The sequence below is a fragment of the Macaca nemestrina genome, chromosome 13, assembly GCF_043159975.1.
Source record: "Macaca nemestrina isolate mMacNem1 chromosome 13, mMacNem.hap1, whole genome shotgun sequence".
Lineage (NCBI taxonomy): Eukaryota > Metazoa > Chordata > Mammalia > Primates > Cercopithecidae > Macaca > Macaca nemestrina.
This window is the reverse complement of record NC_092137.1, coordinates 103,445,441-103,464,997: the sequence shown is the minus strand read 5'-3', so window position 1 is coordinate 103,464,997 and position 19,557 is coordinate 103,445,441.

Here is a 19,557-nt window from a genome sequence, read left to right as displayed (position 1 = left end):
GGGTTGTGAGGTTATGGTCTGTGCACTGTTCTGTATATACATTATGCTTCAAAATAATTGCACATAAAGAACATTTTATACACAGTTAATAGATAGAAGAGGTGGAGAGGAATAAGTAATAAGTCAAGACCATACAGCTGGTAAGTGCGGGGGTCTGGGATCAAATAGCTACCTGCCTAATCCTGCCCTCTTGACCCCTGAATGAGCCTGCCTTCCAGGGCTCAAGGTGCTGGACAAAACAGCAGGCCGGCTATTTTCCTGGCATCTCTGCCCTGTTTGTCTAGCCAGGAGCACACATACATAGAAATTAAATGAAACAGACCTTCAGCAAGGGGACAGAGGATAGAAGTAACCTTGCCCAGACACTGGAAACCCATGTATGAATGCTCACTTGTTTGAGAAGTGGGAGGGGCACATGTAATACCAACCTTGACTCCTCCTCATTCTGTGGGGCACTCTGGCCCCGTCCCTCTCAGCTACTCATCTATCCAACACACCTTTCTAAGCACCTCTCTCTGCCTACACTCTGAAGGGGGTTCAGGAACAACTAATACAGCATCCCTTCCCTCAACAGATTGACAATCTCCTTGTCCTGCTCTGTTTTTCTTTCCCATCAGTGCTGAGACAGTGGGGAAGGACAGTCATGGAAAAACTCTTTAAGGAAGCACCTTGCCCTTCTGCCTCTTGAGAATGTTGATGATTATCAAATCTTTCAAACTTTGGAGGTTTGAGTAGGGGTGAGAAAGACTCAGTAATGTCCCTTCCAATGATGTGAACTTGCTCACTCATCCCTGGGGGCCAAATTGAATAATCAAAGGCAGGCATAATCCAGTTATGAATTCAAACCTTCTTCTCAGAAGGCAACACTCTGAAGCGAGACCCACCCATAGCCTAAGCAAGTGAAGACAGGTGCTGCAGGTGGAATTGCGTCCTTCAAAAAGGTATACTCAACACCTAGCTCTTGGTGCCCATAAACGTGACTTTATTTGGAAATGGGGTCTTTGCAGAGGTAATCAAGTCAAAATTAGGTCATACTGAAATGTCTGTGAGGATGTGGTGAAAATGGATCATTCATATATTGCTGGTGGGAATATGAAAGGGTATAGCTACTCTAGAAAATAGTTGTCAGTTTCTTGAAAAACTAAACAAAAGACACCTACCGTATGATCCAGGAATTGAATTGTGCTCCTTGGGAATTTGCCCCCAGGAAATAAAAACTGATGTCCACACAGAAACCCATACAGAATTGTTCACAGCAGCTTTATTTGTTCTAGTCAAAGCTAGAAAGAGCCAATCCATCCCCCAATAGGCAACTGGTCTAACAAATTGTAATATATCCATACCATAGAATACTATGAGGCAATAAAAAGGAACGGAGTATTGATATAGAGAACAACTGGAGTGATTCTGAAGGACTTTCTATTGAGTGAAAAAAGACAATCTCAAAGGGTCATTTGAGATTTGATTCCTTTTACGTAACATTGTTACATTATAGGGTGTTACATTATACCCTATAATGTAATTACACCCTATAATGTAATGTTACATTACACCCTATAATGTAATGTTACATTGTTACATTACAGAGTGACAACTTTATAGGGATAGAGGACAGATTCTGGTTGCCAGGGGTTATGGTGGAGAAAAAAGAATAGACTAGACTATAAAAGGAGATCTTCGTGATCATGGGATAATTCTCTGTCTTGATTGCAGTGGTAATTACAGACAACTAGACATGTAATAAAATGACATAGAGCTGTACACACTTACTTTATCAATGTCAAATTCTTGGTTTTGATATTGTACTGTAATTATGTAAGAAGTAACCATCAGGAGAAAATGGGTTCAGGGAACATCAGACCTCCGTGCTTTATATCCTGTCTGCTACTTTCTGTGAATCTATAACTATTTCCAAATAATTTTTTAAAAACTTTTTTTTTATGCTGGATCCGAGTGGGCCCTAAATCCAATGACTGGTATCCTTATAAGGACAAGGAGATTGGAGATGCAGGGACACACAGGAAGAATACCACGTGACCAAGAACGCCTCCGGCAGAGACCAGAGGGATGCAGCTGAGAGCCAAAGAGCACCAAGGATTGCTGGGAGCCACCGGAAGCGGGGGAGGTGTGGAATGGTTTCTCCCTGACAGCCTCCAGAAGACACTAACTCTGCCTGTGCCTTGAATTCAGATTTCTGTCTCCGGACCTATGAGAGAACAAACTTTTGTTGTTTTATGGCTCTTAGTTCGTGGTACTTTGTTAGGGCAGAACCAAGAAACTACTACAATGGGGATGGCCGAGAAGAGAGCACACCTCCCAGGGAACTCCCTTCTACACTAATGAGCCAGACCCCAGCAAGGGTTCACCTCCCCAGGTGGCTGGCCAAATCCACTCACAGAAATCAGGCTCCACAGATCTGAGAGTTACTCAAATCCAAAAAGTTCAGGTCAGCATGAGTTAAAAGCCAAAGAGACAAGAGGTCTAGCCTGCTTCTCTTGAGATGTGGTACGCTTTTGGCTCTAAAAATGAACTTTGGAATGAGAATGCCCTTACTCTGACAGGTACAGGCTGTGTGGCCCTGAGCAAGTTTCCTTTTTTATTATTATTATTACACTTTAACTTATATGGTACATGTGCACAAAATGCAAGTTTGTTACATATGTATACATGTGCCATGTTGGTGTGCTGCACCCGTTAACTCGTCATTTACATTAGGTATATCTCCTAATGCCATCCCTCCCCTTTCCCCCAACCCCACGACAAGTCCCCACCTTGTGTCCAAGTGTTCTCATTGTTCAATTCCCACCTATGAGTGAGAACATGTGTTTGGTTTTCTATCCTTGCGATAGTTTGCTCAGAATGATGGATTCCAGTTTCATCCATGTCCCTGCAAAGGACATGAGCTCATTCTTTTTTGTGGCTGCATAGTATTCCATGGTGTATATGTGCCACATTTTCTGAATCCAGTCTACTATTGATGGACATTTGGGTTGGTTCCAAGTCTTTGCTATTGTGAGTAGTGCCACAATAAACATATGTGTGCATGTGTCTTTATAGCAGCATGATTTATAATCCTTTGGGTATATGCCCAGTAATGGGATGGCTGGATCAAGGCCCTGAGCAAGTTTCTTAATCTGCCTGGGCCTCCCTTTCTCACCTGTAAGGTGCAGATCATGATGGTAATGCCTGATAGGTAAAGAATTGTGAAGATTAAAAGAGATAGCACAAGCAAAAAGCTCAACACACTGTGGATTGTATGAAAAGCTCGGTGAGTGCCAGCTATTGAGTGAACACATGTGCTTTCATTGATCTTCAGGGTAGGCTACTCTTTGGCTCCAAAGCTCCCTGGGTCCCATGGTAGATCTAAGGCAGAAGCTAGGCAAGAGAAAGAAAAAGAAAAGAGAAGAAATCAAAGAGGGAAGGAAAAAGAGAAGGGAGGAGAGAAAAAAAAGTGAGAAAAATATGTCTGCAAAGGAAAACCAGGAAGGCCATCCCATGATATGCCCCATCTGTGGTAGGATGGGTATCCTTACTCCAGGTCAGAGATGGCAGCTTGGCACACCATGTGGCTCACCAAGCATGAAACAGTGGTCATTCTGAGAGAGAAGAGGCAGGCCCACACCCATGGCACAGAGCCTCACATCAACTGTGGAATGATGCCTGGACATGGGGGAAAACAGTGTATGGTGCCACAGAGACTAAGACACAGTAAGAAAAATGAAAACTTACTGATAGTTGGCAGTGGGGTTAGTATAACAATAAATGTTTAGTGTCACAAGATTGGGGCACTCCAAATGCTAACCACCACCTCCACTGACACTCTTATCAGTCACCTACACCATCCCAGGTAAACTTGGGCACACAATTCCCCTTGTCCCTTCCTCACCCTGTCTGTGGGACAAGGAGCTTCGCTGATCGTTTCAAAGTCTTTTTCTGGCTCTCATGTCTATACATCAGAGTGGGGTCCTCTGTGGCTTCAAAACCGGACTATAGCTTTCTATTTTTATTCTTTTTCCTATGAGAACAAGTTTTTAGAATTCGCCATGTTTCCTAGAGTTGGTGTTAATACCTTCACCCACAAGTCCCTGAGCAAGTCAATAAGTTGAACATATTATTTTGGAGAAAAGAGAAATGGAGAAGAGAGGATGAGTAAATGAATTTTAGAAGAACAATAAATGGAAGACAGAAAGAAATTGGGAAGGGCGGGGAGGAGGAAGTGAAGGAGGAGAAAGAGGAAGCAAAGGCTGACTGATGGAGGATAAGAAATGAAACAGAAAGAGAAAAGAGGAAGCCAGATCGATGTTTGTGTGTTTCTTTGTCTTTTCACACCGGACCTTGTTCCAGGTATTAACAATTCCAAGACTTAACTCTTCAACTGCTTCCCTTCAACCTAATAGCTCTCTTTGTTCTTTCCTGAAACCTGCACCCCCAGTGAGCTCAAGTGCATGCCAGTTCTTTTCTTCTTCCCACAGAAAGTGCCCCTTGGGCTGGGTACCTGTGCTGGGGAAGGGGAAGGAGGATTTTTTATAACAGCTATCAGGGTGGGATCTATCATTTTACTAAATTAAATTGTCAACCAGAGCAGCCACTGGAGAACCCAAGTCTAAGTCACTAGAACACAGGCCAGGGGCTCTGCAGCCCTTCCCTCACTCATGGAGCACAGGTGGGTGGCCACGAGGGATCAAGTCAGCCATTACCATGAGCATGGAGAAACATAGTGAATAAGTTATTGGGCTGCTTTCCCTACATCATCCTGTGCATATAATTGCCTGGGAAAATGTGCTCACAAGTCATAATAGCAAGTTACTGCACTTTGGTGCTTCAGTTTTCTCATCTGAAAGGGAGTGGGGGTCTTACTTGTAAGATTGTTGTGAGGATTAAATGAAACAATTCACATAAAGTTCTAAGCATCAGGTCTAGTATATACTAAGGGATCTATAAATATTTGTTATCATTAGTAATGGAAGGAGTAGCTCAGTGAAATTTGGCTATTGTTTGATTTCCTCCTTGAACTTGTTCTTCAGTCATAACTCTTTCAGCCTCAGTGTGCTTGAACCTTGAATTAACTCACATACATTCTAGACTTGATATCCAATATCCTGCCACTAGCCTCGCAGAGCTATTGAGCTCTGGAGATAAGACCAGTCCATACTGAGATGGGCTATATATGTAAAAACACATCCAATTTTTAATATTTTGTACAAAAAATACGGGTAAATTTTAATATTTCATATTGATTACATGTTGAGATTACCCAGTATATATTGGAAGCAACCAAATTTATTATTAAAATTGATTTCACAGATTTCTTTTTGCTTTTATAACATGGCTAGTAAAAATTTTTAAATTATATATGTGGATCACATTATAATTTTCTATATTTCCCGCGTATTTCTATCAGGCAGTGTTATCTAGATTATTCTAAACTACTAAACGTATCCTTGAAAATGGTCCCAAGCACAAGAGAGTTTTGGATCTTGGCATTAAGCTGGCCCATGAAGAAATAAGATATAAGAAATAAGAGTTCCCTGGACTCACACCCAGCACCTCGGCAAGGATTAGAATAAATGTAAATCAAAGGATTTTTCTACTTCAACACCCCCACTCTTACCATTGTACAGATAAGAAAACTGACAGAGAAACTCTTGCTTCAGATTATCTGGCTCCTAGAAGGCTGGGCTTGTATATCCTGACAGTTAGCTCACTATTAATTCCTTTTCACCACTCTCTCTTCTTCCAGTCACTTATTCTCCTGGAAATGCTCTCAATATTTTTTTCTTATAAATATGGGCATAGTAGTTATAACAACATAAGCCATAATTACATAATTGCCCAAGAATATGAATATACTAAAACTCAAGTATTGATATGACATATTTTGTACAGCGTGAGAAGGAGGTAGACCTAAAACATTTATAAATACTAATCTATTTGTATGATATGACATATGATGTAGGGAACTGGATGGAGGGAAGCCACTCCCATGTTCCCCCTCACAATGGCAGCAGTAGTGGAGGATATAGAGCAGTACAAGATAAGATCCACAGTCCTTGCCATTAGTGCTCTGCCAATCTAATTGGACAGTCAAGCAATGGATAAGGAAGTTGAACTTGCCCCATGAAACAACAGCTTCAGGCAGGAAAACAGTTTGGGGACATGGGAAACACTGACCAGTCATCTGTAGACCTCAATCACAATTTACTCTTTTTTTTTTTTTCAAGACAGAGTTTTGCTCTTGTTGCTCACATTGGAGTGCAATGGTGCAATCTCAGCTCACTGCAACCTCTGCCTCCCGGGTTCATGTGATTCTCCTGCCTCAGCCTCCTGAGTAGCTGGGATTACAGGCATGTGCCACTACGCCCGGTTAATTTTGTATTTTTAGTAGAGACAGGGTTTCACCATGTTGGTTGGGCTGGTCTCAAACTCCTGACCTCAGATGATTTGCCCACCTCGGCTTCCCAAAGTGCTGGGATTACAGGCGTGAGCCACCGCGCCAGGCCACACTTTCTTCTTTCACTCAGTAAGTATGTATTGAATGCCTGAAATGTGCCAACTACTGTCTTTAATGCTGAGGCTATCACACAGGTAAAACTCCCTGCCTTTGTGAAGCTTATAGTCTAGCTGGGGAGATAAATGATAAAGATTGATAAATTTTAAAATTTATTATTTTAGGTAATGATGGGGTAAAGACAGCATTAAAGCAAGGGCAGGAATTGTTGGAGGAGTGTTATAAGTTTCAACAGGGTCATCAGGAAAGGTGTCACTAAGAAGGTAGCATTCAGGTGAAGATTTAAATGAAGTGGGAAGTAAACCATGTGGATAAATAGGTAAGAACACAGCAGGAACTGCAAATGAAAAGTCCCGAGGTGGGCATGTGCCCGGATTGCTCACGATACAGGGTTATAAGGAGGGCAGGTCATGTCGTGTTTTGTGGGTCACAGGAAGCATTTCTTTTACTGTAAGTGAGCTGAGGCTGGTAGGCTTTGAGCAAAATAATAATATTGAGGCCAGGGACGGTGGCTCACACCTGTAATCCCAGCACTTAGGGAGGATGAGGTGGGTGGAGTTTGAAACCAGCCTAGGCAACATGGGGAAACCCTTTCTCTACAAAAAATATTATACAAACAATTAGCCAGGTGTGGTGGCATGTGCCTGTAGTCCCAGCTACTTGGGAGGCTGAGATAGGGAGCCCAGGGAGGTGGACGCTGCCGGGAGCCGTGATCGTGCCACTGTACTACAGCCTGGGAGATGGAGTGAGACCCTGTCTCAAAAATAAAAATAATACCCTCCGTAGAGCCCCTTATTTAGGGACTCTGTAGAGTCCCTTATTCCCCTTATAAGGGAACTCATTTCTTATATCTTATTTCTTCATGGGCCGGCTTAATGCCAAAAAAATATATATCATTTGACATATATGAACAGGATTTCTCTAGGTAATCTGATGAGAATAACCCATCAGGGGTGGGATAGGAAGAAGTGTGGAAACCCCAGTTGGGAACCAGTTACATAATCCAATCGGGTGAGGAAGCTACTTTGAAAGTAGCCCTGTCAGGAAGCACTGCCAGTGTGGATGTAGGGAAGAAAGAAAATTGAAGTGGGAATCCAGGGTTTTCAGCTTGATGAATTGGAAGGATAGATTTGCCTTAACTGAAATGAAGAAGTCTATAGAACATAGGGATAAGTTTGGAAGCTCAACTTGAATTCGCCTGGAATTCATTTTTGTGTATAAGGTAAGGGTCAAGGTTCATTTTTTCCATGTGGATGTGCAGCTGTTCCAGCATTATTTTTTACTTTTATTTTTACTTTTTTTTCATAAAATACATACCTATTTCATGAGCTGCTGAAAACTCCAGCACTATTCATGTAAAAAGACTTTTCTTTCCCATTAGATTGCTTTAGTGTCTTTGTTGGAAATCAACTGGCAACGTAAGTTTGGTCTATTTCTATTCTATTTAATTCCCCTGATCAATTTGATTATCCTTATGCCAATAGACACAGTCTCGATTCCTGAAGCTTTAGGAGCTCTGTTTTGGGCACGTCGAGTCTGAGATGTCTATTAGACAAGCAAATGGAGATGTCAGATGGACAACTGGCTATAAGAGTCAAGAATTCAGAAGCAAGAGATCAGTGCTGGAGACACAAACGTGATGTCATCACCACACATATGGTGTAAAAAGCCATCAGACTGGGAGGAAGTACGTAGCAATGACATATGGAAAGAGAAATCCAAGCACTGAGCCAGGAGGCACTCCAATGTAAAGAAGCTAGCAAGATGAGGAGGAACCAGAAAAGAAGATTGAAATAGACTGGCCAGAGAAGGAGATGAAAAAACCAAAAAACCAAAAAAAAAAAAACAGGAGACTGGTGTTATCTTAGGACCCAAGAGGAAAAACATTACAAACAGGAAAAAGTGGATCAACTGTGTCAATTGCTGATAACAGGTCAACCAAGATTAGGAATGGAAATGGGCCACTGGATTTAGCCATACTGGGAATCACCGGTGAACTAGACAAGTGCAGTTTCTATAGAACACCAGGGACGAAAGTCTGATCCAAATGGGTTAAAAAGAGAATAAGGGCAAAGAAATTGGAGAGAGCATGCATGGACAATGCTTTCAAGGAGAGAATTAGAAGAGGGAAGGAAAGAAATGAGGTGGTCACTGGAAGGACAAGGGGGCTCTACAAAGGGTATATTTTACTTTTGTTTATTTTCTTATGTTTTAATATTTTGTTTATAGATGGTTCTACATGATATGCAGGTGAGGGTTTATTTTAAATGGAGAGAAATGACAGCACTTTTAAGTGCTAATAAGAATGATTTGGTAGAAAGGGAAAAGCTGGTGCTGAAGGGGAGAGAAGAGAAAATTGCTGGAGCAATGTTCCTGAGGAGGTAAGAAGGGTGGATGAAGACAGATGGAGGTGTCATCCTCAGCTAGGAACACAGATACTTCAGCCACAGAAACAAAGGAGAAAGAGGTATCCAGAGCACAGATGCAGAGAGGTCCACAGGGGTGCTGGGAACTGTTTGTGATTTCTCCAATAAATGTATGTCACTTAGATTTTGCAGGTGTAGAAGCTTGGGAAGATCTTGAAAATGGAAATGAGCAAGGAAAAGCTATAGCGAGGGTGCTAAGAGAAGAGAGGATGGGGAGAAGAGTGACTCTCACAGGAGGACATCCCGACCACCTGCCAGTCCTTTCTTGTTGGCTCCATTTGCAGACCCTTTCCCTGAAAAGACCCTCCATAAACACCCCAACAGACATGCCCTCACCTGCTGCCTTCCCTCTCCTCTTTCCATTCCACTTGCTCCTTTCCTGTTCTCAGATACAAAATGTCATCCTTTCTCCCTTCCTCTTCCTTCCCTCTTCTCTGTCTCTCTCCCCAGTTCCTCTCATCCTTTCCACATCTCTATTGACCTGCCAAACTCTTCTCAGGGTCTGAACAGCCCTTACTACCCATACCATGTGGTTATTGATCTCTGTATGAGAAGGGTCTGTCTCCCAACTCTGGAACCTTTTGTATCCCTAAAGTTAGCAAGATTCTCTGCATGTAGCCAGAAAAGGGATGACAGAGGAGAGGGTCAAAGCAGTTAGGAGGTAGAGAAGAGAAGGAGGCTGACATTTGCTAGCACTGTCACTTGTATGACCCCCTTTGCTGTCATACCATACACTGAAATGTTTCTCATTTGCCCTGTCTCATAGATGAAGAAACAGACTAAGAAAGGTTGCATAACGTGTTTGGGATTGCAGAGCTAGTAAGACAAAGAATCACTATTTAAACTCAGGTTGTCAAACCCAGACTTCCAAGCATTCCCCACAGTTTTGCACATGGTAGCTTCTGTGTTGGTTTCCAATAATATTGGTTTGTAATAAGAACAGTTAGGTCTCAGTCAGCTCCTTTAAAACTAATAAGGTCAGACTGAATGTTCAGTAAGGGCCTTTCATCTCTATGAATCCTTCTAAAAAATATATAAGGTTTTATTTCACCATGGGTCCAAGAACAAACAAGAAAGAGCCCCCAATTTATGACACAGCATTAAAATATTGATGATCAAAATGAAAAAACAAAATAGGCACAAAAGAGATGTATGAAATTGCTGGCATCTCGGCCCATGCCAACTTGTAACAGGTTTTCATTCTGTGATAGTTGTACTGGATACAACGTCTCAACACTGACAAGCATCATGTCACTGAATCTTCCAGCAACCTCTGGGGAGCTTGTTTTACCCTCTTTTGTAGACAAAAAAAACTAAGACTTAGAGAGAGTTAATACCATGTCCAAGATCACATCATCAGAAATTCCCAAATCAGGATTCAAACTCAGGCAGCCCGATCAAGAGCCCTAACTCCAAAACACAGTGCTAGTTTCTCAATAATTACTCTTCGTGGTTGCCATTTTCAGAGGCAAAGCATTAGTGACTCGCAGAGTGAAAAGGAGCTTGGAAATCAAATCTCTCATTTAACACATGAGAAGACCCAAGCAGAGACTGAATGACATGACCTGGTAGAGACAGATTTGAGATTCAAGGTCAGTGTTCTTTCTATCTGTTATGTTTTTACTATTTGAGCTAATTGCAGACATCTCAGGGGAAGAATTCTGAACGTCTGCAAAAATGGAGAGTCACCAAGCCTAAGACAACTAGGAGGAGTGTTGGTCTAATTTGGAAAAATAACTCATTAATGAAAGGTACCTCTTGGTACCCCAGCATCTTCCACCATCACATCCCAGTAGTCAGGCCCAAACATGCCCCCAGCCAGCCCTACCTCAGACTAGTTATTACAAAGTTTCATGGTTACTAGCCTGAGAAGATTAAAAAAAGTAATGCTACCTTATGAGGGAGAGTCCCAGGGACCAAGATAGCAACTGTCATAGCAACCGTCACACTGCTTTGGTCAAGGAGAAGACCCTTTGGGGAACTGAAAACAGAACCTTGGGCAACATCTGTTGCTTTCACTCCCATCCTCCTCCAACAGGGCTGGGTGGAGCACTCCACACCCTTTCAGAAGTTCCCAAGGCCCCACGCACCTGGGGCCCCCACAGCACCTGGCTGAGGCTGTGTCCAGCACTGGGATGGAAGTAACACCAACCCCAACCTTGTTTGATATCACTTCACCTAAATGCATTTGTTCATCTCCAGCCCTGGGGTTCTCATCTTGGAAAACCTCAGCCCGGAATAATAGTGTCCTCTAAGAGATGGATATGGTAACAGGACCCATGCAGACTGCATGTAAGAATGAAGTTGTGAGCAAGCAGGTGCTTCATGAGACTCAGAAGTGTCCTGGAAATATTTAAGAGTAGCAAGAAACCATTTATGTTGAATAGTTTGGTATTCTCAGAAAAGAGAGGCTGGGAAGATTAAGGATGAACTATATATATCAACCTTTCAGAATATATTTCAGTAAACTTCCTAGAGCCCATGACAGAAGCATTCTCTTCTATTACATTCCCTTTCCATCCATGCATATAACCATCTGTACTTCTATCCACCCATCTGTTGATCCTTCCTCAAGTCATAAGGCTTATTGACAGCCCTTCTACACCAAATAACACTAACTCCAGAAAAAAACCTGTTCTTATGCCTAGATGTACGAATGTCCACCTTCACTAATTCCATAGAAATGTATTAGCATTTCCATGTACCTGGCTCTCAACGAAGATTTGCAGATAACATAGTCAATAAGACAGAACTCTCAACTCAAGGAGCTCCTAGCCTAGTGTAGAAATAATCAGAAATTGCAACACAGAGAAATGGAGTTGAAAGGAGTGCCTAGAGAGCTCTGTGTAAGCACACAGAAGGAGCACCTAACACATATTGGAGGCCAGAGAAGGTACACACCTCCTGCCCAAACATTAGTCAACCTGGGAATTACCTAACATCAACAGTGTCTTCACAAGTCATTCCAATGCTCCAGACCTCTGTTTGGGATGCCATGGGTTCATGAACTCTCACATGGAATCTATCACTTTTTTATCTGCTCTTCGTTTGGGGTTACTTGTTTATAATAAAGCAATAACAATAAACCTCTATGTCAACATCACTGTGCGCAGCAAATGAAATACTGTGTATTCATTTCCACTTCATACAGAGCATGGTGCAGAGAAGGTGCTCAATTCACAATCTTTTCATATTCTTTATTATTAACAGGTTCTTGAGTTCAATGGCTGAGCTCAGTGGATAGTCTCCCTGCAGTAATTTCACAAAGAAATCCTTCTTAACTTTGACCTGATACCTTTGTTTCTTCCAATATGCAATGCATTACAATCCTTCCATTCATCCTTACCTACTTAACATGTAAAAGCAAAAAGTCTCTCAATTTTGGGGGTGAGGAAGGAGGGATAGCATTAGGAGATATACCTAATGTAAATGACGAGTTAACGGGTGCAGCACACCAACATGGCACATGTATACATATGTAACAAACCTGCATGTTGTGCACATATACCCTAGAACTTAAAGTAAAATAAATAAATAAATAAATTTCAGTACACCTCTAGTAGGATATATTCTAAAGGAAAAAGAACCACAAAAAAACTTACACTGCATTCAGTTGTCTTATTGTAGCACTAATAACATGATACAGAAAAAGAAAAGCAAATATTTGTTTTAATTCCATTAGGAACTGAGATTTTCACAGTAAGAAAAAAGAGATCCAAGTATAAAATCAAAGAAGTTACATAAAAATTTTAAAGAATAATGACTGCAATGGATTAAAACATCAACTATATACAAATTTGTGAGCTCATTGTGATACTTTAAAAAACGCATTGGTTTACATGGGAGGTTGCTAGATCACTAAGTGACTACGCATTGATAAATAAAGTCGGGGAGGGACAAAGAATTCTACCTTTCCTGTATAAATAAAATAGTTAATGAGGGGGAAAAAAAAGTCTCTCAATTTTGAAACCTGAAGAAACTGAGCCACAAGGTGAAGGCAGTAGCTGCCAATACTGTGTCTCACTTACAGGCCTAAGGATCCTGTTCAGTTCAGTGTATTTCCCTTCAGTCCATCCTGCCTCCTGCCTGGTGCCATGATGGAAGTTACAAAATGCTGCAAGATTAGGGTGAGTGGTGGATTTCCACAAAAACTGATATTTCATACTGAAAAAAAAAGAAATGTGCACCATCAGCACCAGTCATCAGTATATAATTTAAAGCGGTGCTATCATTCAGCTATCTTCCCAGCCAAAAGACCAGTGAGTTAAGTGTTTGTTTTGTGTCTTTGTGGGAAAGGAGGTTCTAGACTGAGATGTGACAAACTCTTCTCGGGCTACATGCCAATTGAGACCTGTCTTCCCAACCTCTTGGTTCATGGGCAGGGAAGTGATAGCATGTTTACTGAAGTCCTTTAGGGACTAGAACAATTTTTGTTTTGTCTTTCATTGTGCAAAGATACAAATAACAAGAAAAAAAGAACCATCACAGATAGAGAACAAAAAGAAAATAAGTAGACAAACAACTTGGGGAATCAGAATATATTCAACCCGATCTCTTACAACTTCTGACCCCACATGTATTCCTGGATTTTTCCATCCTATAGACATTTATGAACCCCTGGTCCATGTGCTAGAAATAGGGAAGCAGATGAGGGAAGGAACACAAGGAAGAGGAGGACATGGCAACGCCTGTCCTTGTAGTGCTGAGCAGGATTTACAGACACTCACTTTGAGTCCTTTCAGAGCTGCAGCCACCAAACCAAAGCCTAAATCTGTTCCTGGACATGAATAAGAAGGATTTCTCACCTTCTCCCATTCAATTTTCACTGTACTCTCTACTGTATTCTCAAGGATCCACAATTGGGTTTCCAATATATATTTTCCTTTGTCATCCACCAGACAATAATGTAGATGTGAGGAAATTCTGGATTAAGGGTCACTAATCTAAACAAATAATCTGCCCTGGCCTTCAATATTCCTCCAGATTTTTTAATTCTTTCTATGTGTTTTGTTGTTTTTCTTGTTGTTGTTAAGAAATAGAAAATATTCTGTGGGTGTGAGTGTGGGTGTACACAGTATTTTATTTAGAAAATTGATATTTATCATTTAATTCCATTGTGTGCGCAATTGAAGTAAATTTTTCAAAGGACTAGGGGAAGGGATAATATACCGACTTTAGAGAAAGAGAAACAATAATAGTGATGGGAATAATGAGAAAGCAAAGGAAAAGACAGAGAAACAGAGACAGACTGGGCAGGCTCTGAAGAGCATTGTAACCAGAGGCCCTCCCTAGAAGTGTTCTGACTGAGGGTTTCTGAGAAATGCTGTGCATTGAGATGTTCATCAGCTAGTCTGCCAGAGTCTGCCACTGCACCAGAGTTCCATTGCTGGATGACATAATTTTTATTAGAGTCTCCACTATATTAACCAGAGCAGCCTACCCAGAATTTGAAAGATTTCCTCAGGTTGCAGCAATAGCAAAGAGAACCACTCCAGCCAAGGGGCTAGAAGATTCTGAGGCTTAATGCCCACTATTCCCACCCATCCTTTTAAGATTGTCAATGCTTGAGGAAAGAGGCAGAATATCCTAAATTGACTATTAATAAAACCCAAAGTTCCTGAAACAGGAGAAGCTAAATAAACATATGCGGAAAATGACACAACCTACCCCTCCTTGCCCCCACCCTGGCACCCACGCAGGCTGGCAGATACGTGCTGCTGTCCAGATACCCTCTGCAGCTGCCTCTCTCCACCCTCAACCTCAGTTTGGTTTTCTAATTGAAATTACATTTCCACTGGAAACTCTTGAGCCTTGTTGCTCAGAAATGTAGTAACCCCTAATGATTAATGTAAGAAATGATTTGATTAAGAAAGAAAAAGGAATGTGCTTCTTTCAAGTCTATGTTCTGTAGTAAGAGTTGATAGATACAATTAAACAAGTTCTTAAAAGTTACATATTCACTAGAACTACCTGATAATACAGTGGCAAATAGCATTGTCACCCATGTTATCAGATTCTTGACACATTCCAAAATAATGAGGCACAAATAAATTGTCAAATGTAACACTAACAAAGTTGTTAGTCGTATAATTCTTACGAGCTATTTATCTGCAGGTATATCTGAACATGAAAGCCTGGCTCCATTTCCAGCTGAGCTAAAAAGTCCCACCTCCCCTAAAGAGACCATCTGTGAATAATGAGGTACCCTCCTGATTTCACCCAGAATTCACCTTCTCTTTGATTCCCCACAGTACTGTATTCACTACATACCAGCCATCATTTATGTATTTAATTTGTCTAAGTTCCAAGTATTTCTATCTTTATTTCCTATCAAAATATATACTCCTGAAAAGCAAGGCCTTTTGTCCACTATAGAAACTGGCAGTTTCCCTGGGAAACCGTGCTCCCAAAAGAACATTTGAGGATCACAATAGTCGTGGAAGACCTCCTTACTTTACTTCCATGTTTCAGTCTGATTCACCTATCATTTATTGAGGACCTGAACTAGAATTTTTACACCTTGGTCTTTATACAATTCCATATTTATTGTAGTGCTTAGCACAAAGCAAAGTGCCTTGGTCATACAAGTATTTGTTGAATAAATGAGTGAATGAATAAATGAATTGTTGATGATTAATATATGTTTATAAGGCATTTATGGGGATTGTTTTTCTGTGTGTGGGGTTGTTTGTTATTTGGATGCACCAACTCACAGAGTGTGACATTACTAACCCAGTTTACAGATGAAGAAACAGGACCGGAAATATCAAGAGACTTGCCCAAGTGGAAATGTCATCTCTCAGGTATGTGCTCGCTGATTTCAAATCTTTTTACTCCACATGACCACCCACCTAGAACAACACCATTAGACCTGATGGACCATTAGGCCTCCCTGAAGAGTTCTACTACACTGCTAATCCGCTTTCCAACTATGACTTCAGGGACTGGTCAGCGCACTCTTCTGCTGTCCTTGTGCAGCACGCCCACCCTTTGTTGCCCTGAGTTCCAAAGAACGCTTCATATAAAAATAGGAGATGGCACCTTCTGAAGCCAGCCAGCTAGAAATGAATTTTCATTTCACATGATCCCAGATAATCTAGTCCAACTCCACCAACACTGCACCCACCTAGCACCATGGCCATTCTCACCAGCTCTGTGCACACACAATGGGCACTTACACGTAGAGTCAAGAGGATCAGTCCACTTTATTTGTGGAGTGGTTTGACCAGAGGCAAGAGGTCATTGAGTTGCCCAGGAAAGGAGTGCCTGTTTGCCCTGAGGGTGTGTGTCTCTCCAGACAAATTTGCCAAACAACCTCATTCGGTGCACTGGGAGTTATACCTGATGTAAATGATGAGTTGATGGGTGCTGACGAGTTGATGGGTGCAGCACACCAACATGGCACAAGTATACATATGTAACAAACCTGCACGTTATGCACATGTACCCTAGAACTTGAAGTATAATAATAAAAAATAATAATAATAAAAAATAAATCTTTTTTCCAAAAAAAAAAAGAAAAGAAAATGTTCCTTGTGAAGTTACTTCCAATATGTACTCTAAAAAGAAATATTCGATCTATAAAAATTCTAGGGTTTATGTAAAATATTGATATGATTTTACTCTTGAGCTATGACTTTGAAAGATAAGAGAAAGAGTCTCAGAATCACTGAGAAATGTGTTATTTTGACAAGGGCCCTAAGAGTGCAGGGCACAGTGAGGACATACAAGCACACAGATATCACAACATCTATCCTCAAGGAGCCAGTTAAAAAGAAAAAAATTCAATTATTGCCAAAAAAAGAAAAATTTTGAAGGGTACAAACACGGGAAAATTCTAATAGTGCAAATTGAGCACTAATGCTCTAACAAGAGCCAACTAAAAGTGGCAGAGTGAAGAAGCTAGGTTCTAATGAATCAAAAATTTGCATTAAAAAGCTAAAAATGAATTCATAGACTAGGAGGACTGGAAAGAAGGGGCCAGAAAAACCAGACTACCCTCTTTATTTTAACAAATATGGGGACTGAGACTTTTAGAAGCTGACTTCATCAACACTGTTAGTAGTTGGAGTTGAACCCAGACTAGAAGCCACTTCTCGAGGCTGTCTGTCCATTTCTCCTTCCTCTACTCTACATTCTCCAGCAAAATTAGACAAGGAGGCCCTGAGAAGTTGGCACAAGGAGTAAGAAAGAGCCTCAGGCTTCTTAATGGTGGCAGGAATGACTAGAGGGCAGCACGAGCTATGCTGTTTTGTTAACTTGTAATTCACGGGGAAATGATTTGATCATTAGACTTATTGGCACAAACACCCAAGTATTTTTTGGACTGGTTAGATTGGACTCGTTTGCGTCAGATTGGCTTGCATAGGGTTGAAATGAGTGATTCGAATCCGATTAAAAGCTGGAAGACCACCAAGGGTCACAGCTGTGTTGCATCTCTTCAGATTGTTTCATCGAAAGGGAACCCACCTACTCAAGCTGTGGAAGGCCAGCCCTAAGTATGCATTACCACCTACAGGGCACGTCACTGCATGGAGTCCATGTGTTCCAGGGAAGTCAAAACACTTTTAAAGGAAGTTCACAGGGAGTTCTATTAAAAATGAGGGCTCCATCTGCCAAAGTAAAATGTAAATCACCTCCGGAATTATCCATTTGCTAAGTTGACTGCTTTTTCTTGAAGGAATAGGTACCTCCATTAGGGCTGACTCATTCTTGGGAGAACCAGGCATTTTCTAAAGAAATGGCAAAACAAATCCCTGAACCCTAGTATCAGGGCTCCCAGAAACTCTCCCTTACTTCAGATTCAATATCAGGTTATAGGGAGTTTCAGAAGGAAGATCCACAGAAATGTAAATGGAAGAGAGAGGATTCCATCACCTACTGGGTTTGTCATACATTTTTCTCTTAAAAGAAAGCAAGCCATTCAAAGGCAGAGATCATGATGAAAACCAGAAAGGAAATCCTGCCCCAGAAAAAGATGGAATTTTCACCCAGGGACTGGTATATTGTGCCATCCAAGTCATTATGCAATGTGTAATTTTTCAAAGTGTTTGGCTTATGAAGTGAAAGCCTAATAAAAGGAACGTTTTTGAAATTCATCCATAAACCCATAACCCTAACACATCTATTATTTTAATTTCCCACATTATATTCTTTTCTAACATTTATCTGAGTATCTTCATACATAGCCATAGGGTCATTGACACGATTACTACAATTTTGTGTTCAAATTCTTTCACTTGCTGTTGTTTCACAGGACTTCTTTTTTCTACTTATACAACATGTTGACCATTTTCAAAGGTGCACATCATTCTCTCTTACTAACAGTGCATAACTTATTTCGCCTTTTCTCCATTGTTGGAACCCATAACTTGTGGTCTTGACTTTTTCTTAGGATGATCAGCTATGCTGGCACTTCACTCTATTTGACTCAGAGGACATCTTTTTAAGAATTTGCCTGTTCTGCATGGGGTACCTTGTCCTAGGTATAGCATTTGAAGGATTTTCCTGACTTAATCCATTCTCTAACTGTTTCATATGCATTTATTTTGTCTTATCCAAAATATTGCTAGCTTTCTTTGCTCTAGGAAATAGCTTTAAAAAAGAGATAAAATATTGCTAGCCTCTTGAGATCAGAGGGTCCATCTTAAACTCATTTTTCAGCCTCAAAACTAGTCAATAACTAGAAGTCATGAAGAGAAAATGGACCTTATTATTTGACCTCAAGTGAACAAGCATTGTCTGAATGCCTAACGTGTTTCACTTGCCAAACAATGTTAAATCCTCTCTCTCATATGATTCACACCATGAATAAGGTATTATTATTCCTAATTTACAAAGAAGGAGACTGGGGTCCGGGGCCTAGGGACAGAGATGGTTGATGGTATAGAGCAAATGTGATGTCCACATGGTGAGATGATGTGCTTTAACCAAGAATAAGTTTTAGTCCAAGCTATTCCTAGTGGAATAATATTGCTGGGAGAACTAAACAAGATAGAAATGGTGAATTCCAAAATCTGGGCCCTTATCAGAAGCATGGACACAGATTATCAAAGCTAGGAGAGACCCTTGAGGTTAGGAAGAACAAGTCCTGTATTTTACAAATGAAGACACCAGAAAGGTCAACTCATAATTACAGAGAGTCAAGAAAACACCACGGTGAGGGGAAAGATCTTCATCATTTCATTAATCTGATCAACAGGCAAGGAAGCAAGGGAGTTTCCACCATGCCACGTCACATGAAACAAGGGCTTCTATTTTAAGAGCCTGGCCCTGCACCTGCTCTATCCAGATGGGCTTGGTGAAAGAAGAAATGAAAACAGACTTTTCTCACTATGGGCCTGGGGTGAGGGTCTGGGTCACAGGTTTCTTAAGCAAAATGGAGGAGCCAAATGTCACTGATGTGCCCCCATGGGGGTGGGGAGCCTTTGCTCCTAAGATTCTCAATTTAGTTACTACAGAGCTTGTCCTCATAACACCAAGGGGGAAGTAAGACAAAGTCCTGGGAGGGCCTGTCTAACACCCTGGCTCATGTGTAGTCCCACTGTGTGCTGATGAAGCAGGAGGAACAGGAAGCAGGAGAAGGTGCAGCCCAGCCAGCGGGTAGAGGCAGGGAAGTTGAGA